Here is a 16,588-nt window from a genome sequence, read left to right on the forward strand (position 1 = left end):
TAAATAAATGAATAAAAATAAATATTTTTTAAAAAGTGAATGACAAATCACTTGTTGGAGATCCTAAAGATGTCATCATTTAAAAATCCTCTACGCCCTTTTCTGCTTATTGTATTCGTGATGCTAGACTCAGTACATTTGCTTTGTAAAAAGTCAAAGGAGAAGATTTTTCCAAAAAAAGATGATAGTCTGTTTATCTAGGCCCTCCAAAAGCATTTCCTGCCAGGCAGTTGACATGTAGCCTTGGCACAATTTCAGGAAACTATTCGCTTCTGTTTACCCTTTCCAGATACAGCATCTCCCAGGAATTGATATGAGGAATCTCCTTTAACTCTTTAACATTTTAGAAGCATACTTTTTAATGACACTTTAGAATCTACCCTTTATAAAACTAGCACAATGAGAATTCTTGTGCCTTAAAAAAAAAAAAATGCATCTGTTTTAGTAATTCCCTAGTAGAAAAGTCAAAGTCTTAAACTGAATTAGCCCAATAAAATGTACTTAGAATGTTCCTTTCCTATAAGATCCTTAAGATAAATCTCTGTCAGAAAACTCAATGAAATTATGTCTGAATTTGTAAAGCTTATTAAATTATGGAAAAATTGTTAACATTTTCAAAATCTTTCTTCACTAAGAAAAACCCACCATTGAGTTTCTTCTGAAGAGTATGCTCTACTTAATTCATTTATAATATTTTTTTTTACATAACAGTTCAGAAATATTTTGTAAAGCTGGGTGTACTATATTTAAAATAAATTACCCGGCATTTTTTTCCTTTTAGGGAGCCAATTTGTTTCAGAATGTTTTAAATGCTCATTATACGGTTAGGAATGCAGGAGCGTATTATATACAGCTTTATTGTAACCCCAGAATGCATGTTATTTTAATTAAGTATAAATATATCTTTGAGGGAATGTGGTGGTAAATGTATTAATTTAAAGATGAGAAACTTGAGCTACAGAAAGGTATAATAACTTGATGTACATACTACAGTTAAATGTGAGCAAATTTAGGTCCGCTCTGTATACTGTTGTTAAACAAACTAACCATTACTTACTTCCTTTGTCCTGGCAAAAGGAGTTAGAAAGGATTCTAAAATTCTAGCCCCAAACTATAGGCAACAATGAATGAGGAAGTAGCACACAAAGTGTAGTGAGACTGAAATAAACCGCACGAGCACAGGTGACCAGAAAATAGTTTGTGATTAGGCCTGGGCCAGGGGTCCATAGCAAGATACGCGTTTGAGACTGCAGCATATCCATGATCCAAGATCAGAAGAAGGCCATGGGTCAGAATCAGATGGCCTTGAATGGCGAGGCTCAGGGCAGGCAACAGATCAGAGTATAAGAGATTGACATACAAACACAATGGCATGGGGGCATGAGCACACGTCCAGGATCTGGAGTCTCAAACGTGAGGTCTGCCATTAGAATCTGACCCCTTAAGACTCCGCACAACATAGGTTTCTCACTTCCCACTCTCCCTTTCTCTCTGTCATTTACAAGGTTCTTTAGTTGGAAGTCATGACCCTGCTTTCGCACCCTGATACTGAAGGCTTAGGGGCTGAGATGAATGGCTTCCTGCTTTAAGGAAATCAGAAATCAACATTGCTTGCTGAGGTCTACACAGTTCTGCCTTAGAGGCTGAAGCTGTAAGGGCAAAAAGATTGAGCAAACCTAGAGTCACCACTGGTACCACGAACAAAGAGTTATCTTGGTCTTGTGAATTAGTGACCTTGGTCCCTTCCATGACTTGTTATCTCTGTCTTGAAACGATGTTGATTCCTGGACTGTGTGGCCCTATCTGATCACCAAGTGACTGACAACCCAATTCTGAGAATTTATACCACCTTAATTTTTAGGACTTGAAGCGATATACTCCATAGGAAATGAAGAGGAAATCCAAAATCAGGATGAAAGAGGCAAAATGACTGAGACATCCTTTCTATTAGTCAGGAAACTAGCATCGATATCCTCTTGTGGACTGAACTCATCCCCACCCTTACTGCATTGCCTGTCATGGAGTAAGTGTTTAATAAATAGTGGTTGAATATTGAATTATGGGGTCTGCGAGTGATGGAAGTAACTGAATCGAGAAGGGTGAGGGTGTAACTCCTGACACAGGCACAGAGCCCAAATGCAGCTTTCAGATGTGAGAAAGATGGAAATGTATTTCTATATACAAATGTCCTAGAAATAGCTAAATCACAAAGAAACTACTGACCTGCTCAAGGCTATAGAAGCACTCAGGGAAGAGCTGGAAAATAACAGTGTCTTCATTCCTAGATTTATGCTGTGCACACTAAACAAATGGGTTGTAAAGATTTAAAACAGTGCTTAGGAGAGCAAAAAAATTTTAAAAAATTAATATAAAGTTTGAGTAAGTGAAATTTTGAAGATGATGGAATCTAATTGATAACTTCCTTACTCTTTAACCTGTAAATAATCTCCTTTTCAAAGTGTTCATTACGCATAGTAGTGATTATGCAGAAAAAAAAAAACCTGTGATGAAAATGTGGTATAAAATTGTGTTCTTTGTTCAGCAAGTTAAAACAAGCTGGTCTGTAAGCAATTATTATCTTCATCAAAATTCCTAGCTCTAATGTTTTGGCTTCTTTGGCCCAGCACGTATGCCTTCTCAAACAATTGGATGGATTTAAAACACTTATGAGATGTTTGTGCCTATATCTTAATGTAACATCAGTTCAACAGGAAAAAGAAAAAAAATGTAAGATTTGGCTTTATGGCATAGTTTTAAAAAGAAAAATCAAGCCAAAGCTAAAGTAAACAAAAAGCCCTCAAATCTTAAGTCCCTGCATACTGAATGAACATTCTTTATTCAGCTCCTAGTAGCAGTATACAAATGTTAATGTGAGTAACCTTTTAATAACTTAGTATTTTAACAGAAATTCCCTGAACACTTATCATTCCATTTGTCAAGAAAAGTTATTTTATTATACTGTTTGTTTGAATTCACTAAACATGTAAATATGGTCATCTCAGAGCTAAACACCTCATCCTTGACTCTTAGTCAGTAGTCTCTAGTCTAGAATTTCTCATATAATATTTTTCAATTATAAGTGCTTAGACCTTACCTCTAGGGATTCTGGGTTTAGAATATCTAGAGATATCCTGGACCAAAGAATCGCATTTTGAAAAGCTCCTCAGATGATTTTTTTCCTCTAGAGGACAAATATTTTATTCTTTACAGAAGTATAAAGAAATTAAGAAATGACTACAGTTCTCTCAGGTGATTTCTGATGTGCGCCAGAATGTGGGTCTGCTTTTGTTTCTGGAGTATTCAGCACATTGCATCCAGAATTATTTTCCTCAAATGCTTCCCTCATAGCTCATTGGTAAAGAATCCGCCTGTGATGCAGGAGACCCCAGTTTAATTCCTGGGTCAGGAAGACCCACTGGAGAAGGAATAGGCTACACATTTCAGTATTCTTGGGCTTCCCTGGTGGCTCAGCTGGTAAAGAATCCTCCTGCAACGTGGGAGACCTGGGTTTGATCTCTGGGTTGGGAAGATCCACTGGAGAAGGGAACAGCTACCCACTCCAGTATTGTGGCCTGGGGACTCTCATGGACTGTACAGTCGGACATGACTGAGTGATTTTCAGTATCTGCAGGTGATTTCTGATGTGTGCCAGAGACCGGGACTGCTTTTCTTTCTGGATTACTCAGCACATTGCATCCAAATTATTTTCCCCAAATGCACTCTTGTCCTTGAAAATATTATCTCTCTACACCCTTCAGAATAAGCTTCAAATTTCTTAATATTGTTCTCATGGCCTTCCTGGATCTGACCCTATGTTAGTCAGAGTAGGATTAGCTTATGCTTCAGTACTTGCGCTTAGTCGCTCAGTTGTGTCCGACTCTTTGCGACCCCATGGACTGTAGCCCACCAGGCTCCTCTGTCCATGGGGATTCTCCAGGTCAGAATACTGGAATGGGTTGCCATGCCCAAACCATCCAGAGAATCTTCCCAACCCAGGGATCGAACCCAGGTCTCCTGCATTGCAGGCCCTAAAATTTCAGTGACTTAAGATAGCAATGGCACCCCACTCCAGTACTCTTGCCTGGAAGCTCCTATGGACAGAGGAGCCTGGTAGGCTGCAGTCCATGGGGTCACTAAGAGTGGGACACGACTGAGCGACTTCACTTTCACTTTTCACTTTCATGCATTGGAGAAGGAAATGGCAACCCACTCCAGCATTCTTGCCTGGAGAATCCCAGGGACAGAGGAGCCTGGTAGGTTGCCATCTATGGGGTTGCACAGAGTCAGACACAACTGAAGCCACTTAGCAGCAGCAGCAGCAAGATAGCAAAACCGTATTTCTTACTAAGACGACATGTCCAACATGGGTCAGTAGGGCTGGAATTCTCCAGGCAAGTTTATTCAGGGACACAGTCTTCTCCATTGTCTTACATGGTTTTTGGGTCCATGTGGCAGAGAAGGGAAGCATGGCATCTTTTGCCCATTCTTCAATACTTTGGCCAAGAAGTGACATGTACTGCTTCTGCTCACAGCCTGTTTACTGAAACAGTAATATGGCCCTGCCAAACTTCAGGGTGAGTGGATGTTATAAACTTCTGGGGACAGGGAGCTGTATTAGTAATCACTGGAGTATGTACCACGGACACTTAATCTACCTTTTAAAAAAATTGAGGTGAAATTCATGCAACATAAAATTTTGTCATTTTAAAATGTGCAATTCAGTTCAGTTCAGTTGCTCAGTTGTGTCCAACTCTTTGTGACCCCATGAATTGCAGAACGCCAGGCTTTCCTGTCCATCACCAACTCCTGGAGCTTGCTCAAACTCATGTCCGTCGAGTTGGTGATGCCAAAAAACCATCTCATCGTCTGTTGTCCCCTTCTCTTCCTGCCTTCAATCCTTCCCAGCATCAGAGTCTTTTCCAAGGAGTCAGTTCAAAGTATTTCAGTGGCATTAATTATATAGATTCACAGTGTCGTAAGACCATCACTTCTATCTAGTTCCAAAACATTTTCAGCACCCCTAAAGGAGTCCTTTTGCTCATTTCTCCCTCACTCTGGCCCCTGGCGACATCTAGTCTTCTTTCTGTCTTTATAGATTTACCTATTTTGGATAGTTCATATAAATGGAATCACACACTATGGTGACCTTGGTGTCCGGCTTCTTTCACTTAAGCCAGGTTTTGAATGTTCACCCATATTGTAGCATGCATCAGTACCCATTCCTCTCTGTGGCCAAATAGTATTCCATTCTATAAGTAAACTACATTTTGTTTGTCCATTCTTCTGTTGATGGACACTTGGGCTATTTCTACCTTTTGATTACTGTGAATAGTGCTGCTGAGAACATTAGTGTACAAGTATTAAACATCTGTTTTCAATCTTTGGGGTGGAATTGCTGGGTCATATGGTAATTTTGTGTTTAACATTTTAAAACAATTAATTAATTAATTTTAATTGGAGGCTAATTACTTTACACTATTGTAGTGGTTTTTGCCAATACATTGACATGAATCAGCCATGGGTTGTGTTTAAGTTTTTGAGGAACTGCCAAACTGTTTTCCACCAAGTCTACGTTTTCAGCCTGTGTGACTCTAGACAGAGGATGAGATGGCTGGATGGCATCACCGACTGGATGGACATGAGTCTGAGTGAACTCTGGGAGTTGGTGATGGACAGGGAGGCCTGGTGTGCTGCGATTCATGGGGTCGCAAAGAGTCAGACACGACTGAGCGACTGAACTGAACTGAACTGACTCTAGTCCAATGAGGACCAGTCATTGTTCCTAAAGCTACTATTTCACATCCACAGCTCAGGCAATTTCTTCGGTTTTGAATTATTTCCCCTTCTTTTCTCTTTATTGAAATAGAAATCCTAACAAACATTTAAGTTCCAGCCCTGTCTCCCTCAACTGTCAATAAGAATCTCAACTACTTCTGCAAATTCCTATATTTCCTCTTCTTTGTCTCTTTTATATCACTTATTTTATTCTAACTAGTTGTTTATATATATCTTCCTCACTAGATTATAAACTTGCTTGTACAGTTGTTTCTCTTTTATTCCCCATGATAAAAATCAGTTTATTATAGATATTTAATAAATGCTTGTTGAGTGAATGAATAAATAGCTATATTTATATAATCATTTTTTCTCATTTACTATAGCTTTATTTTTTGCAAGTAATATGGACTAGAAGATATTATATTCTTACATTTCTTATTTCAGGGGTGCTTGCTGGGCAAAATTCAGTGAACTTAGTGAAAAGGGCAAATCATTCTTTAATCTAGAGGTATTTGCTTAGATCTGAGGCTGATACCATTGGAAGAAGGACTGATAACTAGCGTTTCAAATCACTAAGTTCTTAGACTTTGGTGGTAGTTTAGTCACTAATTCGTATCCAAATCTTGTGACCCCTGGACTGTAGCCCACCAGGCTTCTCTGTCCATGGGATTTTCCAGGCAAGAATACTGGAGTGGGTTGCCATTTCCTTCTCCAGGGGATCTTCCTGATCCAGGGATTGAACCCCATCTCCTGCACTGCAGGTGGATTCTTTACTGATTAAGCTACCAGGAAAGCCCCCTTAGACTTTAATATCTCCCAATCAAAAATTACCTTCAAGAACCCGAGAAAAGGAAAAAGAACCACTCAGTAAAGCAGACGAGTGTGGAGACCTTCTGGCTTAGTGAGCCTTTCTGAGCCTGCTCTTGTCTTTCATCCATCTAACGAGCACATGGCATCTCATCTTATTCTCTCTTAGCTCGAGCCCACCCAGCATCATCAGTCAAGCTGTCCTAATACTTTCTTTAAATAAATACTAAATAGCCTGGTATTTGGAATAAAACCCCAAACAACATTACAAAACAAGTAAAGAAATGAACCGAGGTCTGAGTGCACCTATTTGTAAGCTGATTATAGAAAAAGAACCTTGCTTTTATGTACTATATCTTTCATGTACTATGGGAAGTGAGAGTGACAAGCATTATTCAGGCCAGGGAAATAGATTCTAGTATGAAAAAGGGGCTAAGTGAAGTGATAAGTGGAGTAGGTCAGTTCCGTTATCCCTTAAATACTTTAACAAACTAGTAACTTGTAATTTTATGTTAAAATCCTAGTTAAAAAAAGAAAGTCATAATCACTGAAATCCAAATAAGCTTTACTATCTTGACAAAATTAATTTATATCTTAAAGGATAGGTTCTTAAGATCTTTATTAATAAATCAAAACATAACGTATGTTAATTATGAGTACTAAGTTAATTTTCCCCCTTAAATTCTATGTAGATTTAAATAAAACCTTTATTTTATCCCAGTTGAAAACTTTCAGGTTGTTAGAGAAAAATATCTATTGTCTTTGTGTATGTATCCCAGAAATTTCCTACAGATTTTCATTGTCAGTCATTCAACAGAAGAAACTATTTATTGGAGGGGTTGTTTGAAAAAAACATAAACATCAGGAGGTTATTTACAAACAGATGTGGTATTTTTAAACCACATCTGTACGTTAACCAACATTGCTTGCTGAAGCTGTTTTGTACTCTGGAATTGTGCATAGTAATAGTCACAAACAGACTGAAAGTTGAATTCTGCTAATCTTACCAACAGATTAGGATAGAGCTTAAACCCTTAGCCTTGTTGTAGAATGGTGATTTTTACCTTTTTTGAGATTATGAACCTCTTTGAAAATCTTAATACAGGATATCAAAATATTTTTGATACCTCTCCTATCAAAAATGTATTATGCACACATAAATAATTTTGCATTCCTTTTGAACATTTCTGAAAAAATATATAAGAAATTACAGTGATTGTCTGAAGAGAGAGTAACTAGAAGACAAGAGTGGGAAGGAAGACTTTTTTATATATTACTTTATACTGCTTTGAAGTTTTTAACTCTGGTATCTATCTTACCTATATATATATATATATATATTTTTTTTTTTTTTTTTTAATGTGCATTTTAAAGTCACAATGTTAAAAATTTTTGTACACAATTTTGGGATCTGTGATTCTTCTCCCCTACAATTTAAAAAATTAAAGCTTTTAATAGAATATGTATTTAGTCAGTTATTATTGTAGAATATTTTACTCTATTACAAAAAATTAGAAATGTAAATAAATAGTTTCAGTGGCCTAGTGGTGTTATAATGTTTCTATAATAAAACATTGTGAGTTTCTCAATTTTAAAATCTTCTTAAACTTTTAAAAACACTATATGGTAATAATAATTATTTAAAGCATTCAGTTTAAGGATTTTTTTTTTCTTTCAAAGGTAGGCAATAAAGGTAGTTCTGCCCAAGTAAGTTGTTTACTGTGAAGGAAAGAATTATATTCTATTTCAGTTCATACAATATTTTGCTTTATTCCTTTCTAAAAGTCTGTATGAATGTGTGGTGACAGAGGGGCTTTTCCTAAGAAAAATTGCCCTTAGAAGAAGTGATGAAGATAACTAGTTTAGCCTAGTGTCTCCTAACTTTGGAGGTTCTAATTCAGTAGATCTGGTACTGGAGCCAGAATCTCTATTTTGGACAAGCTTCTTCTATGATTCTGAGTGTTAGGAGATGTAGGAATTAGTGATCCTGGGACACACTATTATGCTTTACTGATTGCCAAGACTAGTCATGAGGATTTGTACTGCTGACTTAGTTACTTAGTGTGTGAATGTAAGTCCCGTTTGCCTTTTGAGGGCTTGGAAAAGAGGAAAGTAAAAAGCCAAAGGGAGTTACAAGCTCATCCCTTTGCATTCCCAATAGCTATTTCTGAGGTGTGCTGGGTCCCTGGAGATTACAAATCAGAGGTTGTTTTATGTCCAAATTGACCCAAAGTCTTAAAGCTTATGGAAAAACTTCCAGGGTGGATATGGGGTGCTTTATTTTTTAAAAAACTTTTTATTTTACATTGGATTACAGCCAATTAACCACGTAGTGGTAGACAGCAAAGGGACCTAGCCATACGTAGACATGTATCTGTTCTCCCCCAAACTGAATATGGGTTGCTTTAGAAATGAGGCTCTACTTAAATTTAGGGAGAATGGAAAGCAGGATGGGATTAAGTAGTATGTGTTGAGGTTATGGATTAGTGATTACTAATTATTTTCTTTAAAAATGTTTTAGGATGATTTCAATTTTTACCTTTTAAGTTTAGCTGTTTCAACAAAATGTACTATTTTTATTAAAAATAAAAAAAAATTGAAAAAGGAAGTGATATGTGGAAAAGCATGACCTAGAAAACTTAAAGGTCATCTGGGCCAACCATCTTTCCCAGTTGCCTGCCTTAGAGAAACCTGGTTATTTGGATCATGTGGCATGAATAAGCCCCCCTTGCCCTTTTAATGGCCACATAGAATATTATAGGCAGAATACCTAGGAAGAAATAACTGCTTCCTGAGCAGTAGACCTGTCTGTACACCTGAAAGACTTCCTTGAAAATCTTATCCATTTTGTTCCTCAAAAGAAAAACAAACAAACAAAAAAAAAACAAAAAACCACGCTAAGGCAAAATCCATGAACCAGAAAACCCAAATTATTCACCAGGCTCAAGTGGAGGATTTAAAATAGCAAAAGGAAGTAAAGCCCATCTCTGTGATGTCAAGCGCTATTTTGGTAGACAGCAAAAGAGTTGAATTATAAGTCCCTCAAAGTTAAAATATTAACCAGACCCTTAGCTATAAGATGTGTTGCCAGGCATCTGTATGGAATATAACTGTGTAATCAGACTGTATTGTACTTCTCCACACAAAGAGAACCAAAGCTACTGCTTCTAAAGATTAGGAAACTTTCAGTAGACTGACAGAAGACAGTGCAGAGGAAATGGCTTGGGGGTGGAGGAGATGTATGAGAGAGGATGAAAGGAACAGCACTCATACTATCCAAATTAGAGCCAGGATGTTTATGCTCAAATCTTGTCTTGGCTCTGTGTCGAGGGGACTGAATAATGGGGACATGGGAAAGTGTATCTCTGAGATCCCTAAATGAGGCATGAAATACACCAAATTCCTCTTATAAATGCCTCTTATTTGCAGCATTCTCTGCACATTTTTGAATATTGTGATTAGAATCCAAAGCCAGCTAATGCTAATTATCCGTACCTTTTTGTTGTTGCTGGTATCCCTTCTGAAGCTGTTCTTTCATTCTGTTCTTTAGAAGTCACACGCCTCCACAAGACTGTAATCTTAGGAGGAGTGTTTTTATTTATCTTTCATTTGTTCAAACAGCATATATTTGTTGTGCAGCTCTTTCATGCTGGGCACTGTGCTAGGCACGGAGGGTATAGTTTTTCACGAGATAGACAGTCCCTGTCCTCATAGAGCTTTTACCTCCCTTAGCATCTTATACACAGTTGGCCTTGTTTGTCAAGTGATGTGGACATTAGGTTAACAGAAATCACTAAATTAACACCATTTAAGATAGCATTAAAACATTTCAGGTTCCAGTGTCTCTAATAAATATTTGGCTATTATTAGGACAGACTGAGTAACACTGACATCAGTGGAGTTTAGACTCAAGACTATATTTAGAAAAGTTAAAAGATGTTACTTTTCTTTCTGAAAGAGAATATCTGATTATGGTTTTTCTTTAGTAATTAAAAAAGTTTGATGCATAATTTGCAAAGTACTGGCAAAGGAAAAGAACAACTATTTGTATCTCATTATTGCTGTCTTTAGAACATGTAAGAGGCAGCAGCCGCAACTGCCACAGGTGAAAACAATTACTGTCCTGGGCCTGAATAGAGAAAATCTTGTTGCTTTCCATTGAGTTGGCTTTCTTTACAGGTGTCATACACAAGAAGAATAAGACTTTAATAGGAGTTTTAATAGTTTGGGAATTAGGAAACTTAAGAACCTCTGTATAGAGCTTGGGAGCTACGGGTGGAATTTGCCTGGAGCATTGTTAAATTTTGTGACTTGTGTTCTCTGAGGATTCTTTTGCCCGATTTCTCTTGTTTGTGGAGAGCAGAAACACTCTAATTTGAAATTGGAGAAGCTTGGAGAAGGCTCTGTCCGCCCAGATAGCCTCAGTCTCCTGAAGAGTTCACGCATGGCAGTGAACTAGAGTGGAAACTCACTGTAAGATTTTGAATTTGGAGTTTTGATTTGCCTGATTTCATGTTGTAACCTGTGCTTTCCAGTAGAAAAATGAAAATCTTGGGTTTTCCTAATGTAGAACCAATTCATTTTACCAAAGACTGACACAATTTTCACACATGGACAACTGAGTCACACTGTATGTAAGGCTTTCTGCTGGAAAGACCAAACATACTCTGGCATCAATTTTATTGAGATAAAGTATAAATACTATTAGTTCATGTTAATATGTTTTCTAAGCAAAGGAACAACAGACTATCAGTTGGGTGCTTCTATTTTTTTCTATTCCATCAAGAACAAATTATTTCCAATTTGCATCTTAAACTCCCCATTATTTTTTATGCTTGCTCTACAGCTGAATAAAGACTTTTTTTGGGATTTGTGACAATTCTCTTGGCTTGAACTTTGAAGCATGTCTTGCCCTTAGAGACTGTTTATGGTCATTCATACACGTTTGTTCCTTCAAAATGTAACTAGGCTTGTGAGAGTCAATTTTGTGCATTTCAACATTAAGTTCTATTTATTGTGATTTATGGGATGAGAAATTGGGTTACATGGCATCCCAACATCCCGCTAAGTATGTATGGCTTTTGATTTTAAGTGATTTACATTATTCTTTCCCAAGTGGAACTGTCATACTGCATTAACAATTTCTTTCAGAATTCCACTAATAAATCACAGATTTTCACTGCTAGTATTCCATTGCTTATTCCTTAATGACACCCCTTTCTAGTTGGTTTTGCAAGCTCATGGAGTATTTAAAAACAAATTCTCAGAATGCCCTCAGAATATTCGGTTCAGACCAGATGCCTTGGAACTACAGCGCTTTCAGAGTTCTTCCGCCACTCCCGCAATACCAAATGTAGCTTCCTTTAGTGTCTTTTAGGGTTTTCCAGGGCTCCCCTGGCCTCGGGCTGGGAGAGCGGAAAGAGCTCATCGGTTAGTTTGAAGGCAGGCAGGCTGTACAGGCAGCTTTTCCCAGACTCTCCCAGCTCCGGTTTTTCATGCATACCAGCAGAGCCGCTTTTTTCCTCCAGTGATTGAAACCATCTGGACTGCAGGGGCGTCACGTGTGTGTGAGAAAATGACATAAAGTTTCAGACCCTCTTGTGTTTTGCTCCAGACCCAGACAATTCTTGGTCGGATGGTCCGAGGTGAGGGCCGGTCCAGTTTGAGGACCAACTCCTCATCCTGTTCTCCACCCCCATCTTCCCATCCCCAGCGCCCTCCCTCCCCCGCTTTGCGCGCACTCAGCGCGGTTTTCTTGTTCCCTCCAGAGCCTCCGAGCATACCCCTCCGCCGGGCTCCAGCAGCCCACCCTCCCAGTCTCGGGTGGAGGCACACCTCTTCCACGCCCCTCTCCACTCAAATCTGTGCTCCCTCCCTTCTCTCTCGCTTCAGCCCGGCCGCAGCCCCGGGCGCGGATGCCCGCCCGACGACCGCCCTCTCTCCCGGAGCGGCTCCTCCTCCGGGCTGCGCGGCTGCAGGCAAGCCCCCATCCTTGCGAGCACCCAGCCCGGCTGGGGGGCTCAGAGGTAAGTGCGTCCCGGCCGCCGCCCAGGCTTTCCCTGCCCGTCTTCCCGCCAGGAGGTTGCTTGCTGGCCTCAGTGCTCTTGCTCCACAGGCCGGGTGGCGGGCAGAAGGGGCGCCGGTTCCGGCTCCGCCGCGCCCTGCCCTGCGGCTGCAGTCTGAGCCCTTTCCCCGCTAGTCACCACTCTGCCCGGGAGGTGTTCCAGTTCGGTGAGTATTAGCGATCCCAGGCCTCTGAAAGCGCAGAGGAGTAGGGCTGGTGGGGGCTGCCCTCCGGGCGGTCCTGGCAAGCCTTGCTTCCCGGCTCCGCTGGGGCGCGCAGTTGGGGGTGGGGAACATGGAGCCGAGGGTCTGGGGAAGCGAAGAGCTGGTTGGTGTGCGAGGAGGAGCCCGAGGTCTGGGCGGTCCTGGTAGTGGGCTCTCTGCGAGCCCCTGGATGCGCCCTAGCTGCTCGGCAGCTCTTACCTGCAGCTGTGGTAGTTTGTGTGCACTTCTTCCAGAACACACACACACACACACACGCACGCACACACACGGAACTCAAACAAAGGAAAATTAATTTTGCTCTCTATCACTTTATGATTACCTTTACTTTTTTTTTTTTTTGCTGTTCTTTTGAAGTGCACTAAGTATTGAAAGTGCATTTTTAAGTGACCCAAGACCAAAGGAACACACTTTAGCCAACGTTTGTGCTCCCTGATTAAAGAATTTAGTAGTTTGTAGAATTCAAGAGACTGAACGTTTTCAAGTGTTTATAAAGAGAGATTATTGCATTTTCCTGTGGTCTTTATGAGAATGTGGTTTACAATTGAACCTGTGTGAAACAGCTTCACTAAGAGAATTTAGCGAAATGCTGCCTCAGTCCACCTCTTGCCTTATCCTGATGCGGTTGTTTCTTCTGTTTGGACGGCAGGGTCTTGGGAATGGTGAAGGGGTCATTATTCCTTCTGCAGGGCTGTTTTGGGCTAGGGCTTATGTTCAAGTTCCTCAGTTGGCCATCTTAGGATAGGGTCACCAAGTTAAAACCCCGGTAACTGTATTACTGTTTGTTTGTTTTTTTTCCTCCCAGGTAATATTTTCAGAAGGTGAATCCCTTCGTTGATGAGGTTTTTCAGAAATAGGGGTTTCTAAGGGATCAGAAATAGTCTAATTTCAGAAAGCTAATCAAAGATAGAGACCAGATTGCTCAGTCTGTCTCCCATGGTGAATTAGGGACAGCACAAAGCAAAAGCTAAAAAGAACCTATTGAATGCATGGAGTGAATTAAAGCTTCTTGGACTCTGCCGGCTTGGCTGAGGGTTCCCTTGTGACTACATAGATTAAGGCTTCATTTTCATTTACCCAATAAATATTACCCTTGGAAAAACTCCCCAAGATATGTGGGAGATTTTCTCAAGCGTATATGGAAAGTGGTATTATCCCCTCATTGGGCCAGAAAGGCTCCCATCATTGGTAGACAACCCCAAGGCAACTGTTTCTTCAAAGTATTTTTTATTGACCACTTAAATTGTTATTGGCTTGATGATTGATTAAAAACTTTGCTTTTGGGTTTGTGGACGTGTCCGGGAAAGAGGAGCAACACATAGAGAAGAACAAAAAATTTAGATCCATTGGCCTAAAATATAAGAAGCTCAGAGGAGAAAATGATCATGAGCCAGGGTAACTTTATAGAAAAGATTTCAGTTAGGCATTGAAGCAAAGCATGGTTCTGAAATCAGTGGAAAGTTGCTGGGGAGAATTTTCAAGAGGGAAGAGAGTAGACCTTTTGGATTGGAGCTAGGGAGAGAAGTGGTGCTTACTGAGCATCATCGCCTCTGTGCCATATGCCATGTTCTGTCTTCCATCCTCTAGGGCTATGGCATAGGTATTGCTCTTCTTGTTTTAAAAAGAAGTGACCACACAGATAAGTAACCTGTTCAGGATCGCACAAGTGGTAAGTGGTGGAGCTGGAATTCCTGCTCCCTGTGATCTGACTCTGAAGGTTGTCCTTCCCCAGGGACAGTGGCAGGTTCAGCTGAAGCAGACGGGTCAGCTTGAATTCTGGCTTAGGAGTTGGAACTTCATCCTATTACTCTGTCTGGTTTTTAAAGATTTTTGAGAAAGGAAATGATGGGTAAAGCAGAGTTTTTAGAAGATTATTATGACATCTGTGTATAGAAATGTAACATGCTTATCTTAGGTAACCTGCAAGATGTAGTTCTTAATTGGCAGCCTAAAGAGAGTGAGTGTGGTCAGGATATCTCGGTGTGTAACTTCCTGCCCCGTTCCCCCTACCCTTTGATGGCTTCGTTCACTGGGTGAGAACCAATTGATTGCACAGACCACAGGGCTGCCAGGGATCAGGGAAGCGCTGGATCTGAGCAGGTGAGCGTTGGCATGGAATGTGTATGTGGAGCTCCACGACTGCTGGTTTGTCCTTTATGTTCCCACGTGGTTCACAGTGCTCCGGTGGAAAGGTTTTCCTTTCCTGGCTACCCTGGGGTATAGATCAATGTTGTAATTTGTTTAAGAGCCTAGGTTGCAAAGTTGAACCCCCAAACTAGGGCCTCTGCCCTAAAATGTTGTTTAAGTTGAGATGCCCTTTCCTTTCAACATTCCCTTGCTTCTTAAAAATGCCAAAATTTAAAACTTGGCACCAGCAAGGTGAAAATGAATTGAAATTACCTTTCTTATTAATAAGACCAGTTAAGAAAAAATGTAGATTTATTTCACTTTTTTGTTATGGAGGAGCAATAGGTTGCATTTGGGTAGTTACTGTGTAGGAATTTAGAAGGGATCGGAAAGCCAGGATTTTGAGATGTGCAAAGCTCTTTCTACCCTGCCACATTTCCTACCAGTTAATTGTGTTGTTCACTTGTTCAGCTTGGGAGCTTGCAGGGCCATCCACTACCCAAGTTTATAACCAGGCCCTTTGATTCTCTGCAGATAATGGGCACAGGAAGGGCAGCAGTGGGTGGAGCCATTTTGCTAGAATTGTCTCCCACTTTGAATGCAATCTCGATTTCTTACTCTTCCTTGTCAACCTCTAGGCCTTTCCTCTGAATGTGTCAGGGCTCTGAAGACTTGGTTCTTAGGCCAAGGGAGATCAGGTAACAGGCGATGAGACAGAAAAGGGCAACTAACAGAAAAATCGCTTGTCAACTGGAGAAGTTTTGTTTTATTAATAAACTCATGTTAGAGTCAACCACGTTTTTTGGTAAAATAAAAAGATGCAAAATGGGCTTCCCTGGTGGCTCAGGGGTGAAGAATCTCCCTGCAAATATAGGAGACATGGGTTCGATCCTCCATCTGGGAAGATCCCACTTGCCACAGAGCAACTAAGCCTGTGCATCACAACTGCTGAGCCTGTGCTCTAGAGCCCGGGAGTCACAACTACTGAGCCCACTCGCCGCAACTGCTAAAGGCCACACTCACTAGATCCTGTGCTCCACAAGAGAGGCCACCACAATGAGAGGCCCGTGTATTCCAAGTAGAGAGTAGTCCCTGCTCATTGCAACTAGAGAAAAGCCTTCGCAGCAACGAAGACCCAGTACAGCAAAAATTTTTTTAAAAAGTTGCAAAGCTAAAATTTCATCTCAGTTCTCCAAATTCATTTTTACCTTTAAGAGCCTCTAACTGGAGAGCTTGCCCTATTGAATGAGGCTTTGGTTTGTGAAATTCTCACCAGCAGCTCTAAATGTGTCAGGATATGACTCAGTTTGGGTTCGGACCTCCGAGGAATGTGCCCTCTTGAAGTAGGGAATTTAGAGTCTGAAGATATGGGTAAGGTTCCAGCTTTGCCATTTGTTCAGAAGTGTCTGGAATTCGATGTTTCTTAGCTCAGTTTATCTAGTTCTTCTAGACCAGAGTAATCTCCCAGGATGAACCCATAGTTCATGCCCTGAACTATGGGTCCTTGGCTCCTTCTCGCATTTTGTATCTTGTATCACTTGAAAGCCATTTTGTTTTATCTGTGGCCTGTGGTTATAGACGAGAAAGGAAA

General features: G+C 40.4%; 1 protein-coding gene across 5 annotated transcripts in view; it reads left to right on the plus strand.

Moving 5' to 3' along the window:
• Window positions 1–11,875: 11,875 nt before the first annotated feature.
• DENND2B (DENN domain containing 2B) overlaps window positions 11,876–16,588 on the plus strand; it is a 171,434-nt gene continuing 166,721 nt past the window's right edge. For 2 of the 5 annotated variants that reach the window (XM_086340165.1, XM_086340167.1), the window contains exons 1-2: window positions 12,101–12,230; window positions 12,478–12,611. The gene's annotated coding sequence lies outside the window, so the exon portion shown is untranslated. Of the gene's footprint in view, window positions 12,231–12,272; window positions 12,817–16,588 lie in introns of those variants that run through there. The other 3 variants (XM_086340166.1, XM_086340164.1, XM_086340171.1) reach the window with 3 other exon arrangements.

This window comes from Bos grunniens, chromosome 15 (assembly GCF_055505025.1).
Source record: "Bos grunniens cultivar Pamir isolate PY7600 chromosome 15, Bosgru_T2T1.0, whole genome shotgun sequence".
Lineage (NCBI taxonomy): Eukaryota > Metazoa > Chordata > Mammalia > Artiodactyla > Bovidae > Bos > Bos grunniens.